At 42.1% G+C, this 12,289-nt stretch overlaps 1 long non-coding RNA gene across 1 annotated transcript in view; it reads left to right on the top strand.

Moving 5' to 3' along the window:
- The window catches only part of LOC137093099 (uncharacterized), a 34,028-nt gene extending 22,382 nt beyond the window's left edge, over positions 1-11,646 (top strand). Inside the window, exons 2-3 of the long non-coding RNA XR_010908390.1 lie at positions 10,977-11,079; positions 11,542-11,646. This is a non-coding gene — a long non-coding RNA (uncharacterized lncRNA). The remainder of the gene's footprint in view (positions 1-10,976; positions 11,080-11,541) is intronic.
- The last annotated feature ends 643 nt before the right edge of the window (positions 11,647-12,289 follow it).

The following is a 12,289-nucleotide window of genomic DNA, read 5'->3' as shown; positions in this document are numbered from 1 at the left end:
GATGTGCAATGAATCTAAAATATATGAAAGTTTAATTTTTATAATTAAATTATGGAAAATAATGAACTTTATCACAATATGCTAATTTTTTGAGAAGGACCTGTATTAGGGGGAAGCGCAGGCGGAGCACTGCTACTTGGGTGCAGAGATATCAGGCAACACATTGTGATCACTGAACAGCTGGAGGATGTAAGGATGAGAGCCATAGAGTGTCTATGCTGTGTGTTGCGAGTACTGCAGGGTGGATCAACAATGAAATCTTTGGTAACTTTGACACAACTGCAGGCACCACACTCACACCACCAGTTCGTGTTGGCTCTCATCCTCACGTCCATCAGGATGTTGAGCGATCACAACCTCCTCTTCCTGTCGTTCTATTTCCAAAGCAAACAGACATAGCTCCTCTTCTGAAAACTCTGGTTCATAGAGTATGGTTCTGGATCTTGACTGTCTAAGAAGTAACCTTCTTCATCTCTGTACCCCCCAGAAGATCCTGTACACAACCGATGGCCTGTAGTGCATGCACAGTCAACACAAAATTAACGAATTGCTCTGTGAGACAACTCGTTGTTCCCGAGTCATATTTAAGATAAGTTAAAAAAAAGAACGAATCATTCATGAACGATGCATCACTAATGTCAACACAACTCAATTGCATGCTGGAAAAAGAAGATGATGAAGGTGATTGTAAAGGATATTTGCCAGTGTTGTAAAACTTTATTTAAGAACAGTGTATTTACTTACACAATCATCATTTTGAGAGAAATAGTAAAGGTGAATATGAAGAAGTTCTCCGTTAGGGATTAGAACGAATTCAACCCAAGCACTCTTTGGTGGCGTGGACGATTACGATGCGTTATCATGAGAGCTACACATTTTCATGAGCTACACATTCCCACATTCCCAGTTGGGACAGGTAGCAATAAGAGGTCGGAAAAATTAAATGTACATACAGTATAATAAACAGCTGGAGGACCAGTTTGCAACTTATTAGGTCAATTGGGCCCTTAGACGGCACATCACATACAGGAATGCTACTGTAATGGAAATCCCAACATGGGCTCAGGAATACTTGCAGTGTCGTTGAACACAATCTGTGCCATTCACCTAAAACTCTATAGGTCAACAAAGAAATCATATCTAAACATGATCCAGAAGCGTATGCGCTTTTTCTGGGCCATGGCTCATTTAAAATGGACTGTGGCAAAGTGGAAAACTGTTCTGAGGTCAGACAAATCAAAATGTTAAGTTCTTTTTGGAAAACTGGGGTGCCATGTCATCCAGACTAAAGAGGACAAGGACCATCCAAGTTGTTATCAGTGCTTAGTTCAGAAGCCTGCATCTCTGATAGTATGGGGTGGCATGAGTGCATGTGGCATGGGCAGCTTACACACCTGAAAGGCACCATCAATGATGAAAGGTAAAGTTCTAGAACAACATATGCTCCCATCCAGATGTCATCTCCACCAGGGAAGATCTTGCATTTTCCAACATGACAAAGCCAAAACCACATACTGCATCAATTACAACATCATGGCTGCGTAGAAGAAGGATCCGAGTACTGAAATGGTCAGCATGCAGTCCAGATCCTTCACCCATAGAAAACATTTGGCGCATCATAAGGAGAAAGATGCGACTAAGAAGGCCTAAGACACTTGATCAACTAGAAGCCTGTATTAGACAAGAATGGGACAACATTCCTATTCCTACACTTAAACAATTTGTCTTCTCAGTCCCCAGATGTTTGCAGACTGTAAAAAGAATTTTAAAAAAAGAAGTGAGGATGCCACACAGTGGTAAATATGGCCTTGTCCCAACTTTTATGCCATGAAATTTAAAATCAACTTATTTTTACTTTTTACTTTTTTAACTTTATTCCCCTTGAAATGTTAGAATTTTTTTTTGGAAATTTGAAAATTGCACATCAGAGCACTCATCAGCGTCGCCCTGGAAACTAACACAGAACACCTGCAAGCACTCAGCACGGACCGGATCGTCATAGCTGCAGGCCATCAACACCCAGCATAAGACACGTCACCTCGGAACCGCAGTTTAAGCACGACACTCCATGCAGCGACATGCTAACCTTCCTTTCTCTCTCTCACCCAGACAGCATCCCGTGAAGCTCCGGTCACACCGTCTCACTGACGTCACCGCTACCCGCACAGGAACCTGGAAGAAGGAAACACAGTGCACTTGCAAAACTTTTATTCAACATTTGTTCACTGTTTGCCCAATAAATCCACCCTCCAGGTTTTTTTCACCAATTTCATTATTGTGTGATCCTTCACCCTGCCACACTGGTGGAGAATGCGGGCAAGAGTGTGAAGGATCACCAACCACCCCAGAACACTGACACAGTTTTTTTTTCTGCCCACACAGTCAACGAGGATCGGGAAAAAAGGTGGCGCTCCTCCCTGTCATGGAAGACCTGCTCAAATGCCTGACAGAAGTGTGTGCGGGGTAAAAAGAAATTACTGAACACCTGGCAGGCGTCAGGCAAAGGTTGAAGAAGAACTCGCCGATGTCCGCCTCACCCCCGCCCAGCACATTCCACTTCCTGACCCTTGCATCTGAGCAACCCGGCAACTATTCGAAACCACGGCTGTTCGGGAGAACTGGGATCGGAGCGAATGGGCACGGTTGCTGGGACCCCTGCTGATTGGTGAGGCACAATAAGCTTATTTTTCCCTACCCACTGAGAATGCGGATGATTATGATACATTTAAAAAAAAGACCACTATCAGTGAGCTCATCGAGGCCATCGAGCTGGCGGAGGCGGCGATGCACCGTGAACCTGGGGAGTGAACGCCGCCTTTCGCTCGGAGGGTGGTCAAAGAGCGACACGTGCTGGAAAGTACCCCGTGCACAGTACACAGGCCTGCAGCTCAGTCGACAAGCCGATAACCACGCCTGTGAGTGCCGTGGTCAGAGGAGGACTACCCAGGCTGCTCTGCTGGCGTCGGACAGTGGGAGAGATGGTGAGTCCCCCTCCCAAACTCCTAATGTTTTCTTTGTCTTCCAACAGGTCCAGGGAGGGGGCTCGTTCAAAGGCTCAGCTTGAGGATAACCGCCTTAAGAACTGTTGGTCTCAGGTCCGAACAATGGATGGCCAGGAACACCAGCCCGCACCCCATCCTCTCCCACACTTAATTGTGAGAAACGGCCTGTTGTACTGTGTCGCCCAGCAAAGGGGGGGAGGTAAAAAGAGCTCCTTGTGGTGCCAAAGCCGAAGGTGGAGATGGTCATAGAGCTAGCCTACGGCCATCCGATGGCCGGTCACCTGGGGGTCGCCAACACTATCCAGCGCATCCGGGACTGTTTCCTCTGGCCGGGTTTGGATGGAGGCGTGAAGCGTTTTTTTTTCAAGCCTGTCCGACCTGCCAAAAAAACGCACCACTTCAGCAGCCGGCCTCTCCTCCGCCATCGAACTCGTGAGGGAAATGTGCAAGCGGATCAAGAGGGTCATGCCATTATTCCTGGATAACCTCACAAAAGCGCAGCAGTCCCAGCAGCAGCTGTATAACTGGGCAGTTCAGCCACGAGTGTTCCAACCAGGGGACAGAGTCATGGTGCTTGTCCCCACCTCAACGTGCAAGTTCCTCATGACCTGGCAAGGCCCTTTCACCATTTGTGGACCGAGTGGGTCCTGGTAAATTATCAGCTGCGCCAGCCGGGTAGGCGGCAGGAAGAACAATTGTATCACATCAACCTGTTGAAGAGGTGGGTGGGGACCCGGGAACAGCTCGCCGCTCTGACCTCCGTTGATCCCCTGGTTGTAGATGTCGGGGATCATCTGGCAGCCGCCCAGAAGACGGAGCTGAACCATCTGGTTCTCTGATGTGTCCTCCACACATCACGGGCAGACCAAAGTCATCCAACACGACATCGGTACACCCTGAGTCATCGTGAGGCAGCAGCCCTATCGCGTCCCATAGGCTCGGAGACAGACCATTGAGGATGAGATTTGTGATTTGAGATGCTCAAGTTAGGGGTAATCAAACCATCACACAGTGCCTGGTCCAGCCCCATCATCATGGTACTGAAGGCGGATGGCACCCTCCGGTTCTGTAACGATTTCCGCCGGCTCAACGAGGTCACGGAGTTCGATGGCTACCTGTTCCCCTTTGTCGACGAGCTACGTGATCAGCTGGGGAGGGCCCGATACATCATGACACTGGACATCACAAAAGGATACTGGCCAGTTCCCCTGACGGATTCCGCCAAGGAGAATACGCCGTCCTCCACTCCCAATACCGGACCCTCCACTTTGGCCTCCACGGTACACCGGCGACATTCCAGAGGATGATGAACATCCTTCTACATCCTCACCAAGCGTACGCGGCGGCCTACCTCGACGATGTAGTCATCCACTCCGAGACCTGGCAGGACCACCTGGAGCGGCTTCAGAGGGTGCTCCTAGAACTCCGGTGGGCTGGACTGACCGCCCACCCCCGGAAATGCCATCTTGCCCTCGCAGAGGCTCAGTACCTGGGTTTCCGGGTGGCTAGAGTGCTGATCAAGCTCCAGAAAAAGAAGGTCGACACCATCCTGACAGCACCCCGCCCGGAGACCCAAACCTTTTTTTGGGTTGGTGGGCTATTATCTGTGTTTTATCCCTAACTTCTCCACCTTAGCATCTCCCCTGACATACCTGACCAGGAAGGGGCAGCCAGAGAAAGTGAAATGGGATGACGCACTGGACAAGACCTTCTGGGACAACAAGACCGCTCTGACCACGGAGCCGGTCCTGAGGGTGCCCGACTTCAACTGCCCTTCCTGCTGCAAACGGACGCCTCCGACATGGGCCTGGGGGCAGTCCTCTCCCAAGTCCGGGAGGGGGAGGTCACCTACATCAGCCGTAAGCTGACCCCAGCAGAAACCAGGTATGCAGCGGTGGAGAAGGAAGCCCTGGCCATCAAGTGGGCAGTCCTGGAGCTCCGCTAATACCTGCTGGGACGCCACTTCACTCTGACGGATCACACCCCACTACAATGGATTGCCCGCGCTAAGGACACAAATGCCAGAGTGACGAGGTGGTTCCTAGCGTTCCAGGACTTCCATTTCAAAGTGGAACATCAGGCCGGGATGGCCAACTCCAACGGACGAGTTGACAAGTCTCCCAAGCACTCATCAGAGTCTCCCTGGAAACTAACACAGAACACCTGCAAGCACTCAGCATGGATCGGACCACAGCTGCAGGCCATCAACACCCAGCATAAGACACGTCACCTCAGAACCGCAGTTGGAGCTTGACACTCCATCCTTCCTTTCTCTCTCTCTCTCACCCAGACAGCAGCCTGTGATGCTCTGGCCACACCGCCTCACTGACTTCACCGCTAGCCGCACGGGAATTTAGAAGGAAACACAGCGCACATGCACCACTTTTATTCAACGTTTGTTCGCTGTTTGCACAATAAATCCACCCTCCAGGGTTTTTTCACCAATTTCATTGTTGTGTGATCCTTTACCCTGCCACTATATATATATATATATATATATATATATATATATATATATATATATATATATATATATATATATATATATATATATATATATATATATATATAAAATTCAGATTTTTTTTCTGTCTGAATAGTAAGCTATAAACTCACAATTCAAGCTAGTTTTCAAAGTAAGAATTGAGCATAAGATTAAATGCCTTTATGCTATTTTTGTCAATTTTATTATTACGTAGAGAACACAAGCTTCACTATTTTCAAGAGTACTCTCGCTTAAGAAATCGGATAATGAGAATTTTGTCTTGATTCATGGAGATTTTTTTTTCTTTTGGTTTATGCATAAACCTACATTAATATTTTAGTTTTTTAGTTTTATCTCTTTTTTTACTGTATTTATTCTGTTCTATAGGTTATGTTTGCAGTAATTGGCAGGGCATTTGAGATGGAGAAGTCTGAACACTATGAACAAGGTGTGCTATGCTGCTGCACTATGCTTTTGTAACCTTGATCTGCTGCATGATTACACTTGTCTCTACCTGCATGGCATCTCACTCTATAGTCACATCTTGTAGGCTCAAATAAAGGAAGGAATTCTTCTATAGAAATCTAGGGAATAGATTATCCTTTGTAAATATTTTACTGTTTTCAAATGTACCAAAAAGGGATGCTCAGTCCTGAACTGGATGTTGAGATATAGTAGCTGTGTGTGTGTGTGTGTGTGTGTGTGTGTGTGTGTGTGTGTGTGTGTGTGTGTGTGTGTGTGTGTGTGTGTGTGTGTGTGTAAAGTAAAATTTAAGTATAAAATAAATCACATTTATTCAACTAAACTGAGCCTTGCATTGCAGTTTAAACTGGTGTCTGATACTGGTTCCCCACACTTTAAAAATACTGAAGAATTGGTGCTGTAGATGACCATTTGAAAAGACTAATACAATTTTTTTTTTTTTAAGTCAAACGTCACTGTGAAAGAATTTAACAGACATGATGAATCTGGTCACCCTGCTGGCTGGTCAGCTGAAGACATAGCTGTGGCCTTACATGGTGCATTTAACTCGACTTTCATTAAAGGCTAAAAAATCCTTCCAGTATGTTGTTGATTTTAAATTATAATAATTTTGACAGAGTAAGCAGTTTTTTAAAAGTGAACAGTCTACATTTACTCCAATGCAGTGAGCATAAAGCCCTTATATTGTGTCTATCTGCAAAACATTTTGATGGCAGACACATCTAAAGTATGGCTGACTTTATTCTACATCCATCCATCCATCATTTTAAGTTGTCTGAGAACTGTCATGTTAACATTCCTGGAGCAGCTCCAAAGTATATTTTATAATAGGACTTTTGGATTAAAATATCCAAATACCACTAGAACGGTGTTATATATTTTGTTGATTAGTGTACATACTTTATCTGAAATGTTTCCAACAATGTTTAAATCCAGAGAAATAATCGATTTAAACCAGGACACAGGCCGTGTTCATGTGTCACCTATCAATAACGTCATACTTGCGTTACCCTTGATTTCCAGTTTAAAGTGTCTGGTTTTATTTTGTAGAAACACCAAAGACACTTTATTATATTATGTGCAAGACAGGTGAGCAACTGTTTGGATACAGTCAGCGACAGAAAACAAATCATTGTACCATGTTTTACCATGCCTAATATCGATGTAGCTTACTGCAGTGTGCAACTGGAAGTGTCTCATAGGGAGCATTATAACTTTCATACTTTCAACACACTCTAATATAATAAAACTACACTGCATAAGCATGACTGGAAAAAGTGGTGTAACGACAATGACTTATGAGTTTAATGTCTCGGAGAATAATTAACTCAAAAGGGATTTATTATTCAATATTCATGAATTTATGAATATAATTTGCTAGTCGTTCATTACGTATTAAAATTTTCCGATAGGGAAAATTGTTTAATTAAATGCAAGTAACCCTTTACGGAATTGCTTGAAATTATCCTACTAAGTTTGTCCTGCAAATTAGTTATAGACTCTCAAATCAATTCTCAATAAGGGATTACTGCTTTACGAGCGCATAAGAAACATTAACTTTACTGATCAGGACAAGTTCAATATTTCAAATGGTCATACAGTTTACTTTACTAACATAGTAGCATAAGCAGTTAGGTAACGTTAGATCGTAAGTTTCATTGACTTTGTGTATGTGGGAGAACAACAGACTCAACTCATTAAATGTCTTTTGGAGGTTTAATAAACACAGACTAAAAATAACACTACGATTCACACAGAAAGTACACACTAAATATGCATCAAGAGTGTAGAAATATAGATATTAATGAAAGAATACATAAAAGAGAATAATGAATAGACTGAAATTAGAGAGAGATAAAAGAGAGAGAGAGATGGACAAAGAATTAGGGATAAGAAGCAGCTTTCCTTCAGTTCATCAAATACAACCTTCACGGAGTTAACTTGTCCCAACGGGAAAATAACACACCCTCTTAACAGCAGTTTGAATTTGGAAAATAAGAATACTTGCTTTCGTTTTGGTTTCGTTTTGGCTTCTCGCGTGTGTGCGTGTGTTCCGAGTTCAAATGTCCTGCGTGTCCGGCGGTTCTTTCCGAGGTCGAGAGGGAGCAGCTGGTTGCTCTAGCGATGCTTCGTGTTCTCCTCCTGAAGAAGGCCCTTGGGGCTAGTAAATTGATGAAGCGAGGAGAAAAGGATTGTTGAAGATCGGATTGTAGAAGAGAAGATTTTTGGAAGAGCTGAGGCCTGCTGGCCCCATAGTGTGGTGGGCCTCGGTTTCTGGTCCCACACAGCACATGGCTCTGTATATGGAGGCCCTCCCTGCTTGGAGGGACTTGTTGGTTCAGCCAGCGAGAGAAGAGAAGAAGAAGAGTGAGATTTGTCTCCACTGGTCTTTTAGGAGAATTAATCCACGCCCTCTTCTGGGTTAGTTCGCCCAATCCAGAGGGTGAATTCTGAGCGGGAAAAGTTCTCTTTGTCTTGGTTTACGACCTGCTTTGCATGTTTCTGAGGTGTCGTAAAGGGGTGTGGATTTTGTATGGTTTTACTCCCAAGTTTGCTAAACATATTAATGATACATTTCATAATCCCATTTTGTGCATCGTTGAGTAAGTCAAAGAAATAGGAATATTTAGATATAAAACACCTTATGGCTGGGAGATATTAAAGCAGAGATACATTCTTACACAGAATTACAAGCATTTAAAATAAACTTACATTGTTTCTACCCCATGATTGAGTAGGCATGAGTCAAGGAGCATGCATATATGAGGTTACCTGAACTAGTAAATTGTTAAGACAAAGACAAAAAGATGCAAAATACCATACAGAAGAAACATTTTACAAGACAGTTATGTGTTTACATATAATGTCCTGGGGTGCATGTTCATTTATAGATGGTTTGTCTATAATTTGAGGTAAAAGCGTGTGTTTTACAACCTTTAGCTCTCTGTGTATGGAACTTTTCATGTGGCCAAATTCTTTTGGGCCGTAAAACTTCTTTTCAGATGGTTTCCAGGGTAACGGAGAATCTTTCTCTGTTGTGTTGGGGGAAGGTCTGTTACTAAGCACAAAGCATTCAAAACATATTTGTTAAATGTAACTGGCGATTGTGTGTTTGATTCGCCTGAGTCGCTACAGTGGACATCTGCAAAATAATAAAAGCTCTGAGAAAGCCAGGCGTCAAACTACGCCTTTTTTTGAATAAGTGACCATTAGCAACAATTTTGTTTTATACATATTTTGGCTTACGGTTACGGGTGTCGGATGCAGCAGAAAAGAGGAGAGCCAAGGCTTCCAAACAAAACTGGCTTTATTCAAAACAGAATATCAAACACCATTATCTAACGTGAGACCAGACAAAGACAGAGTGAACAGGGGAGAACTAAATACCAACTGGCCAGTGGGTTTCTGATGGGACTGGACAAGGTAGACACACAGTCTCTGGTTTCTCTTCAATCTCGAACTCAGAACAATTTAGGAACAAAATCAGATTGATTGTCTCGACCAGGCAATAGGAACAGGCAGGTTTCAGAAAACGAATGGTGTCTTCATCCAGATCCATCAGAAAGACTGTGTTAAGCGGGGCATCTGGCTAGTTCACCAGATAGGCAAGCTCGGAGAATTCCTCCACATACCTCTCCAGCAGGCGTCCGCCCTGTCTGAGGCCCCACAGGCGATCCTCCGCTTCAGTATACTCTGAGAATTCGGGAGACAGCAGGACCAGGAAGATGCCCATCTTTGCCTGGAAGTCTTGGCGGTTTGGTCCGGTCTTCTGTTATGGGTGTCCAATGCAGCAGAGTAGAGGAGATCCAAGACTTCCAAACAAAACTGGCTTTATTTAAAACAAACTCAAAACAGACCATCAAACACCATTATCTAATGTGAGACCAGACAAAGACAGAGTGAACAGGGGATAACTAAATACCAACACTGATGACTAACTAAACTAAGGGGACAGGTGACAATGATGACAATTAACTAAACACAGCTGAATTGCCCTTACGAAACAAAAATATATTGCAGTATATTGGAAAATATCATGTAATACATTAGGAAATATAATCACATATATGGGATTTAATATTTATATTCTCCATTATATAGCAATATATGAAAGCGGCAATCATTTGTATATTTTTCAATATATTACAGGAATATATAATATATTGTATAATACCATCAATATATTATTCCATGTATTTACAATATATTATAATATATTTCAAGTAATATATTGGTAAATATATTTTCCTTTCGTAAGGGTGGACTAAACTAATGACGGTTACTTTGACAACGTAAAAGTGGTGGGAAACTGAACAAAGGAACATGTGACAGCTCAAAACAGGAAGTACAAGGAGAAAAACACAACCAAAACAGACCATAAATGTTACAGAACCACTGTTTGCAACCAATTTTACTTCAGTAACATAACATTTTTCTAGGTTTAATATAACGTTTAATGAAAGAAAGAAAAAAATGAAGGGAGAATAATCATTTAGGAACTGACTTTTGGAAACCAAAAGTTTTAGGACCCCTGCCTTTACATCAACACGATCACATGGTAATGCGAATCAATAGTTAGAGTGTGAAATCTTGTGGAATGGATACGCCAAAATGAGTTTTGGCGTGCAAATGCTACGCAGTAGCATAATCTGTATAATTGCTTTATAATTATGTATTTATGTCTTGGGGAAAAAAAATCCGGAAGCTACTGCTGCTTAAAAGGCAGTGGCCTCACTGGTGAAGCAGCATCAAATGGGTTTTTTTTAACATGCTTTCTCTTCCCCGTTAACGTTAGTTCATTCACCGAACTGTAATATTATTGCACTACTTAATCTTTGTGTATGATTTTTATTGGGTAGAATTCCAGATTCAAAGACTCATATTACTAACAAAGGAAAGCTATTTTTATGCGAAATCAAGTGACAAAGTTTTAGGCAGGATTGTTTTATGAACTTCTAAAAATGTTGACCTAATTTGCTTTTGACCTCTCTGATGTCTGTCTTAAGAAGCATCATGTTCATCAGCTGCATCAACATAGATTTTTGACCACCCCCCTGGACTGAAACCAAGGCTGACAGATGACCATGCTTTCTGTTCTGCAGCAAAAAGGTATGTTTAAGGTATAGAAAACTGTAGTGCTTTTCTTGGCAGATTATTGGTAAATATTTTTAAGCACAGATATTGACCAATAATATTTATTTACAATAAAGGACAACTATGGCAAAAAGTGCATTCATCCATCATAAAAGTGCATCTGTCCATGGATGCTGGATCTTATACACTAGAGATCAACAGTGTGAGAAAGAAAAAGATCAATGTCTATGGTGATGCACTTTTATGATGATAGATGCACTTTTATAATGGATGGCTGCACTTATGATGATAGATGCACTTTTATGATGGATAGATGCACTTTTATGATGATGGATAGATGCACTTTTATGATGGAAAGATGCACTTTTATGATGGATAGATGCACTAGAGTCTGTATTTAAAACTAATGAAACATGTATACTTTAAGACTGTTTAAAGTATTTCTTCATCCTCAAACTATATTTTGCTCGTTGCCAGCACACCTACCATATGACTGAAAAACAGAAGAACAACTCCACAAACTGCAGACCAATACCCTTGAAAGTGTCACTATTATCGGAGGACCAATACTTTTAGAATGGGTAAGTCATTCTTTCAGACTAAATATTTATGCAAAATGTAGGCTAATTATCACTAACTTTTGGTTAACGTTTGGATATGCCTTCATGTTTAAATGTATTGTTTTTGCTGTTTGTGTTTTTAGGAGAATTTCTATTATGCATCAAGTAAAGGGTACCTGGCTTGGTGTTTGAAGACTGTACAGACTAGAACCTGTCTGGAGATGGTAAGATTTAACATATAACATGAGAGAATCATGGCCACAAACATCACATTTGTTGGTATTTGGCTAATAGAATTGAGTCAAACTAATTGTTTTCATGATTTGACAGGTATATATTTTCTGTTTGATTTTAGACTCAACAGATTGGGAAATCACCTGCCCCCAACATCACAAAGTCAGGAAGAAGGGAACAAAAATCATTCCAGCAGATGACTAGTAAGTGAGATTTCTTAAGGGTTAGTTCACTCAAAAATGAAAATTCTGTCATCATTTACTCGCCCCTACACTGTAAAAACTGTTACTTAAATAAAACTCAAAAAAATTAAGGCAACATTTTCCAACTACTTTTTGTAAGTTTAGTGAACTTCTTGGTTTTTTGAGTTGGTAAAAATCAGTATTATCTATTTTACTGTATGCTAAAAAATTAAGTAGAGTCTACAAGAT

The sequence above is a fragment of the Pseudorasbora parva genome, chromosome 11, assembly GCF_024679245.1.
Source record: "Pseudorasbora parva isolate DD20220531a chromosome 11, ASM2467924v1, whole genome shotgun sequence".
NCBI classification, from domain to species: domain Eukaryota; kingdom Metazoa; phylum Chordata; class Actinopteri; order Cypriniformes; family Gobionidae; genus Pseudorasbora; species Pseudorasbora parva.
The sequence above is the reverse complement of the archived record's forward strand: the minus strand, read 5'-3'. Positions and strand labels throughout refer to the sequence as shown.